Source organism: Etheostoma cragini, chromosome 20 (assembly GCF_013103735.1).
Source record: "Etheostoma cragini isolate CJK2018 chromosome 20, CSU_Ecrag_1.0, whole genome shotgun sequence".
NCBI classification, from domain to species: domain Eukaryota; kingdom Metazoa; phylum Chordata; class Actinopteri; order Perciformes; family Percidae; genus Etheostoma; species Etheostoma cragini.
This window is the reverse complement of record NC_048426.1, coordinates 19,036,467-19,058,276: the sequence shown is the minus strand read 5'-3', so window position 1 is coordinate 19,058,276 and position 21,810 is coordinate 19,036,467. Positions and strand designations below refer to the sequence as shown.

At 40.1% G+C, this 21,810-nt stretch overlaps 1 protein-coding gene across 1 annotated transcript in view; it reads left to right on the top strand.

The window, feature by feature from the left end:
- Positions 1-474: 474 nt before the first annotated feature.
- lingo2b (leucine rich repeat and Ig domain containing 2b) overlaps positions 475-21,810 on the top strand; it is a 34,369-nt gene continuing 13,033 nt past the window's right edge. The window contains exon 1 of the mRNA XM_034857947.1: positions 475-774. The gene's annotated coding sequence lies outside the window, so the exon portion shown is untranslated. The remainder of the gene's footprint in view (positions 775-21,810) is intronic.

Sequence of the window (21,810 nt, the reverse complement as noted above, 5' to 3'; positions counted from 1 at the left end):
TTTAAAGAAGGAACTTCCTGCTGCAAGAGAACTGTTGAGCAAAAACAACACCTTACGAGACACATACATGACATCTTTTATTTTCTCAATGTATTTATTTCCTAATTTTATCAATTACTCCTCCATACCACAGCATCAGGAGCACAGCAGTCTTGCAACCACAATCAAGGATCTCTGGATAATGAGCAGTTTATGTTTCTATGATCTAAGTCTATATGCTAACGTTTGCAGCGCACACAAGTGACGTCAGCCACCTTGTCTTTCGTTATTTATTTATTTTATATTGGGGGGGGGGGTGCTAAGTTATGGCCTATTCTATTTTAGGCTTTTACTCTGAAGGCAAGCACGTCAGCCTCGCTGTGGCTGCTGCCTTAACACATCTCTCTCTCTCTCTCTCTCTCTCTCTCTCTCTCTCTCTCTCTCTCTCTCTCTCTCTCTCTCTCTCTCTCTCTCTCTCTCTCCGTCATCCAGCGCTGTGCCGATACCTCGTCAAACCTGGAGCCGCTGCCAGGAAGGATGAGCTGCCCGGTTACCGGAGACAAAACCAGATTTTTTTGTGTGTGGAAAAATTAAGAAAGGAAAAAAAACAGATTTTTTTTTTAAAGGTAGTTTTTCATGGAAAACCGAGTGGAAGGAAACCAACTCGGTGAGAGGACTGCAATCACAGTCGGTGCAAGTGTGTGAGCGTGTCAGTCAGAGTGCGTGCCTCGGACTCCCCGCTCAGTGATGTAAAACGTGAAGGTGGATTTTGGCATGTGGAAGAGCAGGTAAAAGGTAAGACTCACGCCACTTCACATGGGCACTGAGGAGCTTTCCCACTCCAGTTTAGAGCTCCTGTTGGTTTCAAGCTGTTGCCGGGATGAATGAAAATAATTCCTTGCACGAGTCAATGTTAACTTGCTGTGGGGGGGAAAAAGATATTGACACCTGGTTTCATCAGCAGACTAATAGGCGTAGTCCCTATCTGGGCGCGAGGTGCGAGGATGTGGGCAGGATTCAAGTAGCTTAATTCAGTTAATGAATAAATAAATAAATAAACAAGAGAAATTATGAGCTCCCCATGGCGCCTGTGATGAATGAGAATGAAGATTTTAAAAAAAAAGCTCTGCCTCAGTTTGGGAGTGATGTACTGTAGGTGTTGAGGGAAGAAAATGTGGTGCATTCACTGTGTGAGTTTTGGGTGGATGACGACACTTCCCTCCCCGCAGCTTTGTGGGATGAAAAGGAAATCAATTAAGTGATGTTACTTTTTTTTGTTGTTGAATATGTTAAATTTGCCCCGGGCGAATGGTTTGACGCCGGTGGATGTGACTATATCTTAATTTTTTTGCTCACCAAAGATAGATGCAGCATGGAGATTGCATCTGTGCCTTGGTCGACATGATGACACCAACACACTTCACAAGGTGGATTAAAAGCCCTCCCCGAGCTGCACAGCGGGGATGACACATGCCCTGTATGAAGCTGGCAGCGGGTGCTCTGCTGTGAGTCAAAGTGCCACAGGAACACAGTACTTTTTTTTTGTACCCCCCAGAGTGGACCAGGATCTCTAAAAGCCTGGGGGGTGAGCTATAGTGTAGATGTATCCTTTCATGCGGTTGAGTGCTTGCAACTAAAAAAACTCACTTTACACACTTCTATCCTGACCTTAAGTATGAGAAACAGGACTGAATTATAAATGAGTTATGCTCCAGCCAAGGGACTCAGCTACTGTCTCTTGTCTGACTTCGGCAGGCATTAATTGAGTATGGCATGGCTACGGTGATTGTGTGCAAATTAAATTTGCTTGTTCATATCTTATCTTCCTATTGGAGAGCAAAGTTCAGGGGAAATTGCCTGTAATGCATTTGAAAGCCATAATAATAGAATTAAAAAAGAGGCGTTCAAGAACAACAGTTTGGTGAGCCGTGTCAAATGATTTATCACACTGACAAAACTGTAACATCTTGCGACCATCAATCCAGAATATCAAAGAAGGTTTATAACTTTTTCTCGTGACAAATGGATTCAGGCGCAGGGTACTCCGCCGTACGTCAGGTTTCCCCCCCCCCCCTCCGACAACTGCCGCCCCTGCTGTCTCCGAGCAAGATGCTAAAAGAGGAGAGAGAGGATACAGGCGTTACCGCTGAGAGAGAGAGAGAGAGAGAGTCTGCAAGATGTGCAGAAGTGTGAGTGTGTGAGGCGTTTCCATGGCAACATGTCAGGGGTGTGTTTGGTCCCTGGAGACGGTGAGGAAAGGAGGGGAGGAGAGATGAGAAGCGAGGAGAAAACTATCCCTCGTTAAGGGTGAGAGGGGGATGGGGAAGGCGATAATGGAGGGAAGCGGGGAAGGTGGGATTGTCTCCGACCCCCTTTGTTTTTCTCTTTTTCTGGGCTGTGCTGTCCTCACGGACCTCCTTTCCTTCCCTCACGCCACCTCCTCTCTTCATTTGGAAGTAACTGGCAGGCCATGTCAAGGCTGTGCTTGTGTTACATTGGAGGCTCTTCATTTTCATCAATACATGAAAGTGTTTGAAACTCATTCGAGTTCTTGATCATTTCTTGACTTTTTATTTTTTTTTAAACAATTCCTTGGTGTGTCATTAGTAAGTCATACTATCCAAAACCTTGAACTCCACAGCCTCACTGGTCAATTTCAAACCCCTGCATTTGTCACTCCTATCGGATGAGTTAACATCCCATCCATGTAGCTGTGCACCAACCAGCTGGTCACTTCTTGGCACTTTTATTTCCCTCAGAGGATGCCAGAAATGTGAAGAAGCTATGCCAGCGTTTGGACTTTCTCTGCTCAGTGTTTAGCTCTGTTTACTTATTGCCTTATTTGTATTATTAGGACCTACATGATCTGTGGCAATTAGTTTCAACGCAAAACCCACAATACAGCTCAGTTCTGGCCACATCCACATGACACACCCACTGCAAACTGCAACCAGCAGCCAAAATCCAAGGAAATCTTAAGCCAAATGTTAGAATTTAGGCATGAACATATATATATATACGGTATATCCATAATATCTGTTCTTATTGTCAAAGGACAGATGCCACATGATGTTGCAGCAACAAGTGTCACCTAGAGATCCAGATGTTTGATGTGTATGTCTGTTACTAGCACAGACGTTAAACATATTAAGCCTTAGTGAATTTGAATAGTCCATTGCCGCATACGTTTTACACATAACAAGACTATTTAAAATGTGTCTTTCTCATATGATATGAATACAGGATAAGGTAACATAATGGAGGTTTTGAAGGCTGAGAAATGCGAGGTGTATTGCACTGACATATCGATGTTGCTGAGGCGTACAAAGCAGGAGTCCACTGTGTTTAAGTGCATCGTTTTAGTTAGAATTAATGATGAGCTGTCAGTCTACCGGTGCCTGTTTTATTGTGCCGGATAAAGTAAGAATGGCATGAATGAGCTAAATTAGAGAGTAAAATGATTTGTATTCAGACAAATTTGAGCTCTTTTCTTATTTGTGGCTCTTACACCCCATGCTGCTATTAGTGCACGCTTTTAAGTTATTATATTGCTATCAACTATTATCAGCACAACAGAAGAACAGCTGGCTGCTGAACAGCGCCATTATTAATGCAAGGACCATAACATTTCACATGCACACACACACACACACACTTTAATTGCTTTAATAATTATCTTTTGGGTTTAATTTTCCTACAGCATAACTAATAAATGAAATCTATCTTGCATAACTAATAAATAAAATCCAAAAGCCATCTTGGGTATCCCAGATGTTGGAGCTTCCCACCAGCATGTGAACATGCCATACCATAAATCAGCACTTAACCAAAAATGTGTCACGTTTTTAATTGCAAACTAATGGAATGATATGGTAGAGTGTAATGGATTACCAAGGCCGAGCAAGTTTGAAGTCTCATCAACCTTTTTTAAATAGTGTACTGATTGGATGATACATTGCACTGTCTGCAACACAGCTATGTGCTTCAAAGTGTTCTGCAGTGTTGTAAAGAATATCTCATTTGTATTATAGAAACATGTAGAAACTCAAGTTAAGTCTTTACAGAAAAACACAAGAGCAAAGTGATTGTCAGTGGACAACAGCCATGTTTGTCTTCTAGGCTTCCAGCAACGAGTACTTTTTTTTGCGCTTTTCTCCTTTTCTGGAGGTTTCTTTGTAGACTTCGGTAACAAAAGGCCTTTGGCTCATCAGCTCCTAAAGCAGCAAAGGTACCGCCATGTTTAGCGTGTGTAGGCTATGATTCAGCACAGAAAGCCTTTCTCTTTTTTCACATTAATGGACAGTAGTTAGAAAATGAATGGAGAATTAACTGTTTCAAACTCCCTTCCTCTAAGCAGTCTAGGCAGTAGAGCAATGTTCAAGGCTCATAGAAAAAAGCTCCCCTTTCTTAAAAAATGTTCTCTGCAGAAACAGTGACCACACCTGAAGAGAAATATTTACAAAGCTACTATAGTACAAAGCACTATTTGGCCCCAGTGGTGAAATCCAAAAAACAGAAATATGTTGTATGAGGATTTTTCCCTGACATAATATTGAAGATAAAAGCTTTGGAGGGGGAGTTTTATCTAGCTCATGGATTTTCTAATCAAAAGAAGAAGACGCTACAAAAAGAGGGGGAAAAAATCATCCAAATGCTGCATTACAAAGACGTGATAAAGTGCTTCAAATTGCAGGGATGGAACCATTCCTGAACTGCAACTGCTTTTTAGGTGAAGTTAAGAGCTTTCTGAGAGTACTCTCAAAATAGGCGCAGGTGCTCTGCCAAAATGGCTAAAAAGCTAAAAGACAGCTTTCCATAAAAGCAAGAAAAGTCTATGAATATTGCAATGTTTGTGAACACTTTGAGGTTTAACCTGAGTTATGTAAAGAAGGTGGCAGACAAAGGGATTCACAGATGTCTGAATTAATAAAAAAGCACCAAGAACATTGGCAACATACTCATCTAACATCACAGAGCAGCAAAATAAATTGAAACATACATGCATCATGGTGGGATGAATATGATACCCCGTGTAGCAGACAGTACTGTAGGCTGACTCATTTAAGCTCCGTGCTCTTGTTGTGAATAAAGATTTGGCCAAAGTAAGAGGACAGTGAAGGCTCTCTCCAGATGTAGCCCTGCAGAAAATTAGCCAAGCGACGAGATATAAGAGTGCTTAGTTGTTATTGGAGACACATTTTTGTTTAGTTTCACAGGAAAAGATAAGGCTTGTCCGTGGGGCTCTTTGCTGGAGTGTGATTAGCATTGCAGATGCAGGTTTCTGTAGGCGTCAGTTTCAACAAAATCAAGGTTTCTCCTCCCTCCCCCCCCTCTCCAGTGCATGATTAAAATGTAACTGTTATGCGTGGGAAATTCACAAGAGCAGAATAAGAGAGCCTATTTTTTGCTCAGGTATGATGCACCTCCTCCTGCACAGCACGCTCTGTTGCTCTTTCTCTCAAACATAAATACACACAAGGGCTCGACCCACAAGGGTGTTTTCAACGGCCGAGCCGAAATCATCTCTAAGTTGCCAACAGCTATTATTTTCTTCAGATATTCCACATCAAATATGAATGTATGAATGTGAATGAGGACATTGCTGGGAATGAGAGACAAAAGACAAAGACACAGCACTGCTGAAAACCTCGAATTATTATAATCCTGCACTAAATTCATAGTCATAAGCACAGTCATCATTATATTAATAAACACAACACTAATCATAATTACAGATATGCCCATTAAGCATAACCGCATAACAATAAAACCATTATTCATAGTTGCGTAATCCTGCTGACATGTTACATTAAAATTAATGCAGGGCACGGTCCTCACGCAGGCAACCAGCGTAGTATTGATCCATTTAAAAATAAATATGTAATCCATCAAACTGCATCATATCCATTGCCATAGACAACAGTTAGAAGCTTATCTTAATGATAGCCTGTAGTATCATGGTCATTAATCAGAAAATGTAAATACTTGATAGGTGTCAACCTACTGTATACACACACATGTGTATATATATAATTCCATTTACACAGACACACATGCAGGAAGCTGAACATGAACACTGATCGTGGGTGGAGCTGGTTGATGTACAGATGGAATGATATTTTGCTACTAGAGGGTGGAAGAAGCACTACCACTTAGTTAAAAGTGGTTGTCTGTAACTTTCAGTTTGTTTTGATTCTAGCGGCCGCTCAGGACAAAAATTGTAGTGTTTTTACCACACCTGCTGTCGTAAAGATCTTTACTTTACGGTGCTGTAATGCCCACTGTAGATTACTGACTTAGCGTTACGGGGAGGTCATGTAGTTGCAATGAATATTTTGCTCAGACAAAAAATCATTAATTACCAATAAGAGCGTATGTAGTACGCCATCGGTGAATGAATGTGTGTGAATGATGATTGGTTCCTGTGCTATGTAGTCGTTAAGACTAGAAAAGAGCTATGTAAGAACAGTCCATCAACTAGAGGAAACAGCTCCCATCTGAAAACCCATTTAAAGGGCTAAAAGTAAAAAATGTTTATAAGTCCTTGTCACTGTTGCTGCTATACAAATCAGCCCTCAGCTATGTCAAGAGCACATAATGGCATGCATCATTCCCATCATAAAATGAGTGATCAAAGCAACAGGCATCCCTCTGGAGGACACACTCCTGTCAGAGAAGCCGGTAAAATAGGGGAAAAAAAGCTTTCAGCACAATGGAGTTCTCAGGTTAGTATGGGCTTCCCTTCCTCTGGCATCATCACAAACTCAGAGGAAGGTTGGCATAAGCTGTTTCCCAGAAGCCTATTTTTAGATTGTTTAAGAGCACTGTCGGTAAAAGGAGCTGGGTACCCTTTTTTGAGCAGTACATTCATTAACTCAGTTTAGTTAAGTAAGATCTTTGTCTTCCCTCTGAATGACATTTTCTGAGCTTTTAAATTAATGCAAGTTGTGTCATCGTTAGCTAACGAGGAGTTTTAGCATGCAGTGTATTGTTCTCCTGAATGGCTAATGAACTGAATATCCAAACAATTTCATCTTTTCACAACCTTAAAAGAAAGCATTGTTTTTTATAGACCCCTATAGTTCTGACTATATCCAGTGTCTCATTAGGACATAGGAAGCACTGGTGTAGAGGTCCTCCCCCAGAAACATTTCATGTTTTTAAAGTTCTTTCCTGAATTCTGGTAACAGGTGGTTTGATACTAGCATGAGTTAATGATGGATACATTTTGTAATTACATCCAGAGGAAGTAGTTGGCCCCTGATTATATTTGAAAATACTATACAGCACATATAGAGAAATTGATTTGATGACTAATTCCGAGCCATCTTTAACAGTGACCTCCTTGTTCATTCAAACTTGAGGTTCTTTTATGCTTGCAATTTCTGTTAAATGATTTCCTTTACTGTTTAATCAAATGAATGACTGGGGAATTGGAGAGGACCGATGTAGTCACAGTGCCCCACGGCATTCTCCAATAAGCTATGTTCATCTTCCAATCAGTTTTGCTATGAATCACCAGGACATCTCAAAGCTCGATGATGTTGTTAGCCAGTTACCTTGGTGGCTGTATTTACACAAATGTTTACAAAAATGAATGCATCACCGCTACTGAGAAGCACTCCACTACCAGCGATGCACGGGTCGCCTTAACAACCTGCAGGTCGGGCAGGTTCGGGTAAGGTTACTAGATAATATCGGGGGTTTGGGCTGGTAGGCGCCACATCAGAAATTGTGTTTCTTTTAAAGGAAAACGCTATCGTTTATTGAAATAGGGCTTATCACGGCCTCCCCTGGCTATAAATAGGTGGGCCAACACATTTTTTGTCTGAGTGCATGCATTGTTTTAGTCTGGTGCAACAATGGCAGCGCTGTTGCTAGTTAGCTTAACGTAGTGAATGGAATCCTATGTTGCCGGTTAGCATGTTGTGAGCAAATGTGAGCCAAAATAACCCTTATTACTACTTGTGACCTGCACGTTCACAATGAGTTCAAATAGCAATGCATATTAAGACTAGACCAAAAATACGTTGGCCCACCTATCTACAGCTAGGGGAGACCGTGATAAGCCCTATTCCAACAAACAGTGGCGTGTTCCTTTAAGAAAGTTATTAAAATGTTGGATCAGTTCCCTACTTTAATTGAACCTGAGGTGTTTTATTACAATTTATAGCATTTGAAAAAGGAAAAAGAACTGTATCCTGACTAAATTTTGACAGTCTGTGATTTTACTATTTGTCCAAATGATTTATAATTTTAGCCTTTTTTAAACTGATAATGTGATATAATTTCATATAAATGAGGTTCATTGACAATGAAATCCCCCAAAAATGTGTAGAACTAGTGGTAATAAGTTGATGTGTCCAGTGGTAGTGAAAAAAAGCCCCAAATAATGGGTTAATTTGCAAATTTTACCCAGGAGAACAACAAGTTGCATGGTCGACGGGAAGACAACAACCCTAAGTAAGCGAAATGGATTTGACAATGAAGCCCAGCGCTGAGTGGATACACTGACGCACTGCTTGGCTTTATGGTGTCCTAATGGTTGCCTAAGGTTAGCTAATTCACAAAACTTAATTACATCAATTTCTAGTAGTATTGTATTGATTTCTTTTACTTTTCCAATTTACTCCATTAACTTCAAAAGTTACCAAACGACTCTGACAGTTTTTTTTAGCTCTATGCCTTTTGCGATATGACTCTTTGATTGAAAAATGACATTTAACTTAACCTCAGTGTGTTTCTCCAGAAACGATGTCCTGGTTATTTTGGATAATCCATCTTGATTTCATTATTGGAGGGATGGTTCGGAGTAATTTCACCCTAGGGTCCTTTGCAACATGACCTCGAGCCAAACACCCTCCCATGTCCAGTTAGTGCTATCAGCTGAATGGCTTAGTGCAGGCGCTAAAGGAATCAAAGGTGTGTCTCATAAATTACCCCAGTAATAATGCCCGGAATGGTATCAAACTATTACAGTAGTACAAATAGGTTTTATACGCATAAAATGAGGCATTGGAAAGTTTGTAAATGTACCAGGAGTTTATTTAAATAACACTTAATGGCTTCTCTCTGCTGCTACCTCTACCGCTGCGTCCACGTCACTTCCGTGATTTGGGAAAAACCCATAAAAGTCCTTTGCAAAACTCACAAGTGTAAGGGAAAAGCTAGTGAATTCAACACTCCATAGAACTGTATTGATAACTGGATGATATTTGGTATAGTGTTGACCTGACCAGTCGGCTGATAGCGCTAACTCAACCAGTGTTGGACAAAGGGATAGAAGCTTCCGGGGGCGGGGAGGTTGGCTAGAAGTCATGGTGCAAATGACCTTAGGGTGAAATTACTCCATACCATCCCTTTAATACTACGTTTTAATGAAAAACATGATACCCAAGCTATGTGAATTGTGTCGGTTAACAATTAATAATTTAACAAGTCTCAGAAAGGACCCTGGTTGGATCCTGGTATAGAATTAGGCTATTTTCACACTTTGTGTCTTCTTTTTAAGCTGCCAGCATCTGTTTTACATTATAATCCTATAGAGTAAACCGTGTTTTCAAAAAAGTCCTGAGTGTTTTTTTGACAACACTCCTGACTTCTTTTTTTGCAGCTTGGAGCGTCATATTGAAGTTTAAAAAAGTTTAACTTTTCTAAAAAAAACAGCCTACATCAAGTGCTTTCTTTACAGCCGACCAATGTCAATAGTAGCAAGGCCTGTTGTTTTCATAATAACAAGAATCTTGCTACGGCCTCGCTAAGACCCGCGCTTCAGTAGCAGCTTGATTGGTTGGGGTTGGTTGGGGTTAGGCATTGACCTCGAAGGGTTAAGGTCAGGATAGCCGATTGGACAAGGGATAGGACCTGTACATGTGGGCATGGACGCCACTTTGCTAAGATACTGTAGCCGTTGTTAGCAGCTGTTACCTTTTTTTCGCAACAAAAGCGCCCTAATCAACTTTTCCTTGTCAAAAAGTACGCCAAGTGTAAACATAACCTTACAGACATATTTTGTGCCAAAAAGTCAAGCTTTTTATAATGCCAGAAAAAAAATTACTTTCCGTTATATATTCTGTTTCAGTGGGTTTAGCAGCAGGCAGACTATTGTGGAAACAGATTGGAGAGGTGAGGAATTAAATGTGACATAAGCCAAGAGGCAGATTTGATATCTGAATGTCAGAGTATCTGCCGGCCCTCCACCCCCACTCTCGGCTCTTTCCATTTTGGTATTTATTAATTTCAACAGTGAGGCCCGTAACTCTGCATCTCCTGGAGTTCTGTCTGCATCTGGCCCATATTCTATCATTAGCTCCCCCGACCTCTCTCCCGCTGCCTCCCTCCATCTCTGCTACAGCAGTTTTACCTTAGTCACATATACAGTCCAAAAAAATGATAGAGGGTTATAGATTACACATTGTGCAGATGATAGAAATGTGAGCCCAGAGGGGTTTGTGAAACTAAAACAGAAGGAGACCAAAATGAGCAAGGGGAGGTTATAAAGACCTTACTGAATTGGATAATAGAGTGGAAAAGATGCCAAAAGTCAACAGGGAGGAATTTTGAAATGTCATTTTAAAGTGCACGAGCGGCACAGCATACAATAAAGTAAATCTGATACCGGAACTGAAAGTGAGACCAATTGTAGGTGATTAAGGCGAGTGATCGGAATGAGATGTTTTGACTTAAAAGCATTATGTTAAAGCAAATTACATCTTTACGGTCCTCCATTCTGAGTCTTACCATGTTTCAGTGCCAATGTACAAGTGTGCAGTCACTGCAATACTAATACTGTTTGTTTTTGCTTTCATGTTTATTTTGTATCATGTATTTGGTGTGTTGAATTCTCATGCATTTGCAGCAGCAATGAAGACAAATGACATGCTATATAGTTAAGCATTTCATTGACCTGTGAAGTAAAGATAAAGCAACATCGTGCAGTATAATATTTTCATTACTAGAAAAGAACTCCAGTATAAATAGATACTGCCGGACCAACCACAGTGTAATAAACGACACCAGGTGATAGATAAACACAAATCAAACTGATTTCCTGACATCGAATGCACAGCAATAAAAACAACTGCTGATTGCCTGTCATAATAGAGGGAAAATGACGGCCTGCTGTTGCACATTTTGGAACAAATATTGTTCTAATCTAGGATGGTCAATATGGTTTTATTTACCTCTTTGACAGGATGCAGGATGGCTTTGCTGGAGTGCTCAGTAATAGCACAAATAAAAACAGTGAGTGCAGATACAAACAGGTTGTTTGCTTAGACAGAGAACAGAGCGCCGCTCCCAGGGAACACCTGCAATACTTTTAGTAGCCCAACCTGTCAATGCGATTGGCCCAGCGAGCTGTAGCCTTAATGCACTCACCTCCTTGTCATTATAAAGCAATTCAAAAAACACAAAGGCCATTAAACCCACAGTGTAGCACTAGGGCCTGCGTGTTTCCAGTTGTGGAGCCCGTGGCTTCTCAGCTGTCCTGTTGTGTTGATGCCAGCTCTCCGGCTGATCCTCTGTCTGAGAGCACACTCCTTGCCGTGGGGCCATGTGGCTGGTTGCTGGCCAAAGCCACAGCCTCAGTTACTTTTTCAGGATGACAGCATGACCGCCACATGCTCTGCAATAGCTGGGTCCTTGTGGGCTGCTGCCACACTGAGTATCAGACCCAGAGGCAATGTGCAGAGGTGCCTCTCAATCAGGGTAACTATAATTTATAGATTTCTGTTTTAGTTTTGTAATTGATTTTAATATATATTTGAATATGTTACTTTTTTAGGTGGTTCAACTGGTGGCATATTGTAGTGTTATAGGCATAAATAGAGGTTACAAAAAGGTGTGAAACCTACACAAAATTCTTCTACAAGTTATTTTTATTATTGGTTAGAATAATAAGTGCGCTGCTAAGATACAACGATCTTCGCTTACTTTGCTGTGCTGACTAATTTTATCTTCACTGTTGAAATGTGCATGCACCATATGTGCAAAGGACTCCAGGCAAGAAGCAGCTACAAATTGTCCTTGGCATCTGGCATTGTTTTAATTCCCTCTGGAAAAGAATAGGTGACCTAGGAGTTACAGTAATTTATATTGGGAAGTTTTATGTAATTATGTTATTATTGTATTATGTGACTTTCTCCATTGAGAGAACATAAGGGAAGTGTTTTGTGTATTGTTTCCCAGTGTGTCTCCCAGTTAGTGTGACCTGTGATATCCTCTAAAGTGTTTCACATCTCCATTTAGTAAAAGAGATTTGACTGGAACTTTGGTGGCAGCAAAGGTTTGCACTGATGTTCTACCGACAGCCACAGAGGACTTTTCTTCAATCATTTTCTAAGTATTTCTGGATGACAAAGGACCAGTAGAAGTAATTTCATTCAATTTCCATTCACCTCCCCTATATTGCAGTGTCAGATCTCAGCAGCAGTCATCTCTAAACTTCAGCAAATAAAACTGAGACTGGAGCCGAGCCGCGGTTAGAGACTACGAGTGTTTTTGGGGAGAATACTTGGGTGATCTGACCCATTGAAGCTCTGTTACTGTAGGTGTAGTCTATATTCACGATGTTCCACTTCTGGGATTTTTCCGTTGCCAAACAGCTAGCTAGACTATCTGAGTATATCTATATCTATCTATCTGAGTTTTCTGATGCACGACTAAAACAACTTTAGAACGTTCACATGTACCAAAAAACAAGTTCCTTCCCGAGGCTAGTTTGCAGCGGCGCCACGACTCTGTGGGCTTAGCACAGCCAAAGACAATCGTAATTGGTTTAAAGCAGGCATGTCCACAGTCCAGGCCAGGGCCAATCACGGCAATCACAAGCAGATTTCACACAGCCCGCAGCCTTGGTTTGTGAAAGAAAAAAAGCTTGTTACTTAAATGTTTGCAAACTTTGCTTTATTAATAATGAGTCATGCTTAAAATGAACTGACTAAAGTAAATAAGTGATTTCATTGTGTGTTCTGTTGCACTTCTATGTCACTGCAGCTAGGACAGAAATTAAACCACTCAGAGTCAGCAAGAACAACATTTTCATGGGTTGTTAAAGTAAAGAAACTAATGTAAAAACTAAGTTAACGGAAACATTTTCACAAACATTGACTAAACCTATCTTTCGTACTTTTAAAACCTAGGCAGAAATGTTCCCTGGGTAGAAAAAAAGAATCAATTTCATCACAAACTGCAAAAAAAATCTGAAAACATAAAGTAATGATTCTTGTTGTTGTCACTGAACTGTGAATTTAAATAAAAGTGAACTAAATCTAAATGTTTCTTTTCAAACCCAAAATCAAACCCATTTGAAACTGAACAAAAGAAATCCAATGAATTTAATTTATGAAAAATTAAAAGATTATATTTTATGAAAGATCTGAGACCTGTAAACCTTCACCAACAGTGAAGAGTATTAGCCTAATTAGGAAGAGTGCAAGCTTTGCAAATGGGACGTTGTAACTCCACATTGACATTCAGACTGATAAGATGCTGAGTTTCTACATCTTGCTGAGTGCAGCATTAAGGCAAGCTCTGTGAATTTTAAGTAATTGTATGCTTGTTTGCCAAAACAAGTGCATTTGCTGTAAAGCTGTAAGATTCTTGCAATCCAGCTGGCAAACACACGGGACTGAATTAAAGCTTCTGACTGTAGAACCCTGCACTACAAGCAGTAAGTGTTTGGCGAAGGCCAGATTTTGCAGAACAAATGTTGCCGAGCAATCTCAAGGTCACACTTTGGAGTGGGTAAGGGAACAGAGAGCTGCTGTTGGGACAGTGTCAGTCTGACAAGAGAACATTCTGAATGTGTTGCTTTTCGCTAATCTTGCAAAATGTGCAAGCAGTCCACCTTACTGTGTTTGTCCGCTGCTTTGGAGATTAATTAGCATAGCAGTGTTGGAAATGGATCCACTGCAGAATAAGACTGTCCCTTATTTTGCACACTGTTTGTGGGCCAGCATCACGCTCTCACAGAAATAGCTTTAAGAAAATGAGAGATAGAGACAGCTGACATCATGGTGCTACCTGTGTCAAACAGGCACTTGGTAATATTGAATGCACCTTTCTGTAAAACTACACTGTGACCTTTCTAACCTCTTGTTCTTAAAATACTTGCTTTAGAAGAGGATCTATGTGGCAATGTTTTTGTTTTTCTTCGTTTTAGTGAAGAGTAATCAATGTCAGTGTAACATCAGGTGTAAAGGTGTTATTAGGATGCTATTTCTTTTTGTATTTTGACACAATTTAGTCTACATTAATGGCGTTTTCCGGGATAGTTCTGGTGCCTGCTGGAGGTCCCACCGGATGTCCCTCACCTTCCGCTTTTTTTGTGTTGGCATTCTAAACTCCGGTCGTTTTGGGAAACATTCTCCGAACTACAACTGAAAACCTAATTATGTTTATCTTTTTTATTTTTGAGTAAAATTCTCATCAGCCATTTCAATTATATAGCTCGCCTCACTACGTACACATGTTCCACCAACGCAAGTTCCTTCCCGATGCTAGTGTGCAGAGGCACCGCTGCGTCCGGCACTTAGCACCGCCCAAGACCATTTTGATTGGTTTAAAGAAATGCCAATACACCAGAGCACGTTTTTCTCCTATCCAGACCCTGTGGGTCTAGCCAGACCCCAGCCCTGTGGAGAGAAGTCTGGCCTAGCAAAACTGGACACAATTTGATTATAGCATTGAAAAACCTGGTAACTTTCTCATACCAGGCGTAAATATGGGGTAAAACCAGACTTTAAACAGTAATTCATTTCAGGCACTAGGCGATTTGAGGGAGGATGAGGGGGGGTGCCATCCACCTTTTGAGGAACATGAATAAAATGTATGACCCTTGTTTAACTGCCATACCCCATCACTCCCCTAGCAGCAGAGAGAGTGCAGCGACAGAGGGGTTATTTAGTCTAGTCTATTCTACTCATTGATCCTTTTTCTAACTGAGGTTTGTGCAGCTTAACAACTATGACCAAGGTTCTGAGATATCAGTAGCCTAGCTGTGAATTGATAAATCCATGGCACAACAAATGGATTTGTTACTGCTACTTTTTCTCTGAGTCCAGCACTTCGGTTAGTTTAGTTGTGATTATGTCATTATGTGCTATGTGTACATTCAACTGCTGCTGTCTTTCAAAATTTGCGAAATCAATAAATTATATGAACTTATTTATATAAAAATAAATAGTATCAGTATTAACATACAATTGGGACTACACATTACAATTCTAAAACCTTGGTATAGATTTGTAAATTGAGTGGGTTACAGAACCTAATAATGTGCTCAAAGTTTCTAAATGCAGATACCATCAACTTAATTAACTGAGAAGATGGTGTGGGAAACAGCCCCTTCTCTCCTCTGTTCGGAGACACAGTTTGTTTGTAACTCACCATGGGCTTCATTAGAGGAAGAATGATTGCTGGAGTATTTTACTTAAGAACAATTCTGTTCCTTCACTTAAATTTTAGAGTTGTCATGAGAGGATTGCCTCCAATATCTCCCTCGGACATTTTCTGTGTTGCACAATATGCCATTGTTCTCTTGTTAAGTGCCCTAAGGGATTTCTGTTGTTGACACAGTGTTGTAATTTACCTTTTTGTTTCTACCCACTTTCCTTTAAACCACCTTGCCTACTTCAAAAAGTAAGTATGTTCATTGAATGCCTTTTGTCTCCTCCCAGAAACACGACATGATCATAAAAGCATTCAGCTGGCTTTTACACCTCGGTCTACACGCAGCAGTTAAGTAGCAAAATATCCCCGCATAAGCCTCGTTTGTGGCTTAAATACTGTGGCTGCATAGCATTGTGGTCTATTGAGTCAAATTTGAAAATGGGGAAATCTGCACACTAACCTTAGCCAAACACAACAAATACATAGAACATGGCTTGTTGAGCTACAAAAGCTTGAAAGAAATTAATAAGACAAGTTGTTGCTGATCGCTCTCTAAAAGGAAGAATACTATTTCTGTGAGCATCTAAGTGGTTGAAATGTTTCCGGCCATTTATTTTAATGGGTCATTAACGGAGAGGGAACTAGCAGGGTGCACTCAGGTTGCCAAGACATGTGCTAAGTGCACTCAGCATTCCCACATGGACAGGACCTCGATCACTGGGCTTTGCCATATTTAATTTGCAAAGCCACTCATGTCTCTAAAATCAATTTCTCTTCATGTGTTATTTGCATGCTTTCCATCCCAAAATAAGTGACTTAGATTTCTGGTTTTCACAAACCAAACAGCCAACAGTTTGTAAAGCAGCAGACCCAATAAGGAGGAGAAACACACCTACTTTTAAATATTATCAAAGGTATCAACAGGTTGTCGGATATGCGCCACATTACTACGCCGACCTTTTTAAGAAGCTGGTTGAATGAAGGAAAGCCGCACACTGTGCTTTCATGGACCAACAAGTGTGCCACCGCTGGTAAACTTTGAAAAAAATAAATAATTTGCATGGCTACATGTAAACAGGAATATTAGTTAAATATTTACTTTCATTACCCACGTTGACAGCTTAGTCGGAATATTGTCTTTTCCGAATAAGGGGGAAAAAACTGGATATTATGTGCATGTAAACGTAGTCAGTGTTATCTACTGGAAAAAAACAAATGTTTAAGAATATTCAGTTGGTTTGTCATGAGGATGACAGACAAGCAGTGACATGCATGGAACCTCATCTCATTTAAAATATGTTTTTCAAAATGCTAATGTCAATGCTAATGACAAAAAATTCCAAGCTTTGGTTTAGGAAAAGAAACACCCAGAATGCCACAGCACAGTACACTCTCCCACTTGATCGCCTGTACAGTGACCTGATTCGGGCCCTATGAAGAAAAAGAAACTGAATCTTAATAACAAACGTATTAAGATCCAGATTTCAAACAATAAGTGAAAAATGTAGTACAGTATCTATTGCTTATAAATGTCTCTGGTTTGTCGGAGAAGTTGCCACTATTTACTACTCTGATCTGTGTTCCATTGGTAGAAAATAGATGAGCTGCTAATGGATGCAAGCCACCAGTTGTTCTCCATCCTGTGTGAGACACCGGCTTTGCTACAAAGGGCCTTTTGTACTCAGCTTCCTTATGATATTTTCCTGGTATTGGTTTTCTTGAATGGTACAAATTGTAAGCTTCAAAATGTTCAGCAGTCAGGACAGATTAGTTGCGGAGTTATAGACAGAGTTTGCAGAAAAAAAGCGTGGCTTGACTCTGCCAAAGAAGTCGGGTTTAATAATTTTATGTCTCTTTAAAGATATCAGTCGTTTTGATGACCACATGAGGGAAACACTGTTGAAACATATGATATAATTTCCCAAGCTCTATCTAAACCACAACTCTTTTGAGCGAAGACAGTATGAACTCAAGTCCTTTTGCAATGGATGCATTCTTCCGTCTCACAATGCTTTTGAGTGGATATTAGACTGTACATAATGTTTTGGGAATATTCATGCATGCATGTGAACATGTGTTAGCCTGGGATTTCAGTGCATTGAAGCACATTTAAGTGGTCCAAACCTGCATCATTCCCAGAAGAGTTCAGTTTTTGGCTATGTTATGTTTGCAGACAGCCAATTAAGCGGCAGGTATAAAAGGCAGGTAATATCCTGCAAAAGCATTCGATAAGCTCAGACACACTAATTTGACGCCGTTACAATAATTCTGTAGGGTTTGCATTCTGGCGTAAACAAATCACAGGAGGAGAGTTTGTGTCTAATTCAGAGTGAGCCATAGGCTTCTGTCACAATTTTTGTAGAAATCTACAAACAGTACACTGCAGTCAGTGCTTTTTATTGATGCAGACACATTGGGTGATTTATTGGTCTTTGTGAATTACTTTTCTTTTTAAATTGTGGTGTTGAGAAAACTGTCTTAAATATAAAAATGTGTTATTTCTGAAAGACACTATGCAAACCTTTGTGAAAACATGGCAAACCGAAGCAGTAATCATCTTGCAAATACTTAAATAACTCACTTAGCTTTTGTTTACTGGCTAGGGAACAAGGCTTTTAAGAGTGTGGGAGTGAAATGGTTGACCCCAAGGCCCCTGCCCCCCCCCCTTATCAATGCACATAGAGACCAAGAAGCCAGCCAACACCTGATGGTTTACCAAATGATCTTTGTTTTTCTGTGTCAGTTAGCTTGAGGCAATGTGATTTAACACAACAAAGAAAGGGCCACAATGACTAGGTAGGACCTAGGACCTAAATTTGATATTATGCTGTTTTCTGCAGTGCAAAATCCCAGACAAAGGCAAATAACCAAGTTACATACTAGGACCTGGAATATAGTGAAGCTGGGGTTGTCTGGGCCCCTGAGGGTGGCGCCCATAGGCCGTTGCCCACTTTACTCAGTTGGTAATACAATCTTATGCATTAACATGTTCTCACTTCCAACTTCACAGACGGACGCTTGGTCGGGACACCTTGGTGTCACTTTTTAACTCTTTGGGTACCCCTTTAGCATAATTTAGTTAACAAGCTGGCTATTACAATAAACTTCAAAACATAGTTGATAAAAAACTTTAGTACGTTTGTTGAGTTAACGTTGATTTTTTTCTTTCACGTGGGACACCAACAGCGGTCTTCTGGGAGAAAATCCTGTGTTTGTTTGACCCATCCATCCATCACGTCTGTATCCCCACAGACTTTGTTGCTCTTTATAATAAGTCATCTCACAGCGCCGCCCTCGAGCAGTTGCTCTGAGCGTCTAATATTTCCGCGGAGGGTTTTGCTTTGGAGTTGAAAGCCTGTTGCGTTTCATACAGACTAAAGGGTGCCTTTTGCGTCGGTATCAGATGCTGAGAACCAGTTGTATTTAGAGCTCTTCTAAATACAGATGTAGAGACATTTTGGTGAGTTTGGAGAATGTCGAAACCCCCAGTGAGGACAGAGACTGGCTTTCCTGTTAAACTTAGATTTCCACCCAGATACCTTAAATGTGAACTTCTACATATGTGTATATATATATATATATATATATATATATATATATATATATATATTATTTATTTTTTTCTTTTCTTTTCCACAAACAACAAACGAGTTTTTTTTTTACACCTCGAGCTTAAAAAAAAAAGAATTTTATAACACATATTTCTTGAGTGACAAATGCCAGTAAATCCACAAAAATCTCTATCCCACAGGGCAGGCACGGACACAGCCGTTCTGCTGCTGCACTCGCTACACGCTTCTTTTCCTTTCGTAGCTCCTCTGTCTGAGTCTGATGTCATGTCACATTTTCAACATGGTACATGGAAACATGTAGCAGAACATGGTGGCTCATATGTCTGATTCTTTTTGAAAACTTAAAGCTCTCTTCTTCCTTAAACGTGTCTGACATCACATTTGTCTACACATTTTTAATCATTTACATTAGTAAGTAATAGGACGGGGTCTTTCAAAACATGACGCGAAAGAGAAAAAAGAAATCGATTAGTCATTGTACTCAGCACTTCTGAAAATGCACTTCCAAATCCGTCTCTGTCTCCAGCACATTTCAGACAAAACTTTCGCCCATGATAGAAGCCAACCTAAATACTCATTCTCCTGCTAAATGTCCATCACGCCATCATTGTCCATGCTGAGCATGGTGCCAGAAAAAAAAAATGACTCACCCCATTTCACTCCAATGTCACCTTGGATGTCACACCGACTGGAATTTGTTTGGAGTCGGAGTGAATTCTCGAGAGTGACGGTGGATATTGCTAATCCGTCACAACGATTTGGTGACAGGCGAAAGTGCTAATCCTCCCATGTTATTCAGTGCAAGTGAGGACTGCCTAATCCCTCGCTGAGGGTCTAATGTAAAAAGACATGACGCTCACTAAACAGCTCTCTAGGAAAATGAGAGGAGAAAGTTCACCCTTCCAGTACACGCTGACATTAACACCACCAATATTTACTGCTGCTCGGTGTATTTTGTGGTAAATATCTTTTGTTTCTCATCCCAAAACCTATTCATGGGATGATTGACAGCAGAGTGAAGACGTTTTGTTCCTCAGGCAAATAGAAATCATGACTTTTGGGTAACAAGGGCTTCTGTGGGATTTAAAAAAGCTTGGTGTGAGTTATGTAAAACTGTTGCAAGTGATGCCGCTGCAGCTTATTTTTCTCCCCCCCTTGCTAAATACAAACTGATTTGAAGCAAGTGAGAACATGTTGCGGCTTTGGCACAAAACGTCCATATGAGTTCAAACATCTGTCTGAGAAACTAGCTGCTCAGAGATCCAGCCAGCATTCAGGCTTTCATCAGATTTTTGTTATTAATAATTGGTAACAGGCAAAATTACTACTTAGAAATGGGAAGCTTTATACAGAGAAAATACCAGGTCCCATGCTGACATAGTTTGTAAGTGGAGGAGACTTTCCAGGGAATGAGAGGAGTGTAAGTTCTAAGAGGAAAGAATTGGGAATGAGAGCATATTATGATGCAAACCCCCTGGCAGCTAATAGGAAATGATTTTTAAAAGCTAGTGTTAATTATAGAGCTCTCAGGGGCATCTTCCTTTAGTTTGAGATATCTCATGTTTACCGTTAGTTTAAACAAATTATTTTTAAGAGGAAATGAGGTATGCAGTGACCCAGAGGTAGTGTGCAGAAAATAGAAGAAAGTATGTCCCCAAGCACAGCAAATGAACTGGAAACTTGTATTCAAACCGCATGAGTTAATCACCTAATTATTAGCACTCTGATGCAATTCAGTATTGTTGAGTCTGGGCCTCTCGCTCACAGAGATGAATCATCGTTTCTGACTGAATGAGAGGCCTGAAGCATGGGAGGAAATGAGCATGAGGGATTTGATTTGAAAAAAGGTCTAAAAACATATTTTGATGGTAGAGAATGCATGTAGAAACGGACAAACCTAAAGAAATGGTTTGACATTTTGGGAGAAAGCCTTTTTACTTGCGTGCCAAGAGATAGATTGTACGAATTTAAACTTTGGAAGATGTATTTATTTGATGAGGACAATGCACATTAATCAACATTTCTGTAAATGATCCCGTAGCCTGAAATTAACATTGTCAGATAGCCAATGAGATGACTGATTAGTTTTTTGTTTTTGTTTTTTACATTACAAAGTACGCCATTTTGTTGGATTTTAGCTAACAATGTGGCGGCCCATTACTGGGGTAAAGAGGCCAGCTGAAACGATCAACCAACAAAAAGATGAGCATGAGTCAAAGAAAAGTAAAAGAAGACATTTAAATACAAAGTGGATAATTGGCAGAAATGCCAAGGTTTGCCAGGGTCTGATTTATGACAGCAGTACCGACCAAAATGTACTGCAGTGATTGTCGTGTGTATGGCAAAGAGAAAGCAAAGTCAAATCCTTTTGTAATCAAGACTAAAAACTTAAAATTAGAAGCAGTTAAGGACCATGAGTCATCGAAAAGCCACCCACACAAAAATAATCATGGATTAGTGCTGTGATGGGTTAAACTTGATTCTTTTCAATATCCACATCTGTACTATAAAAGTTGATTTAAAAAAGGCTGTTGCATCGCATCTGCTTAATTCTCATAATACTTAATTCCAGATGTTCATATTGATTCTTATCAATGCTTCCGTTCTCTTGAACACATCACAGACACAAGATGTAGTAAGTAATGTTTCTCTTCTTAAAGTCAATTAAAATGCCTTATTTATGAGGTCCCTGGCTGTTTTCAAATGAGAGCTGTTTCCATTGTTCTCATGTTCTCTGAAATCCAGAGAAGCGCCTGTTGAATCTTAAAATCAAGGACGAACTTTAATCAATGCTTGGGATCAATGTGGGCACCATATAATTGCAACAGGCCCCTACTAGGACAGTACAAATGTCTCCCCTGAGTTT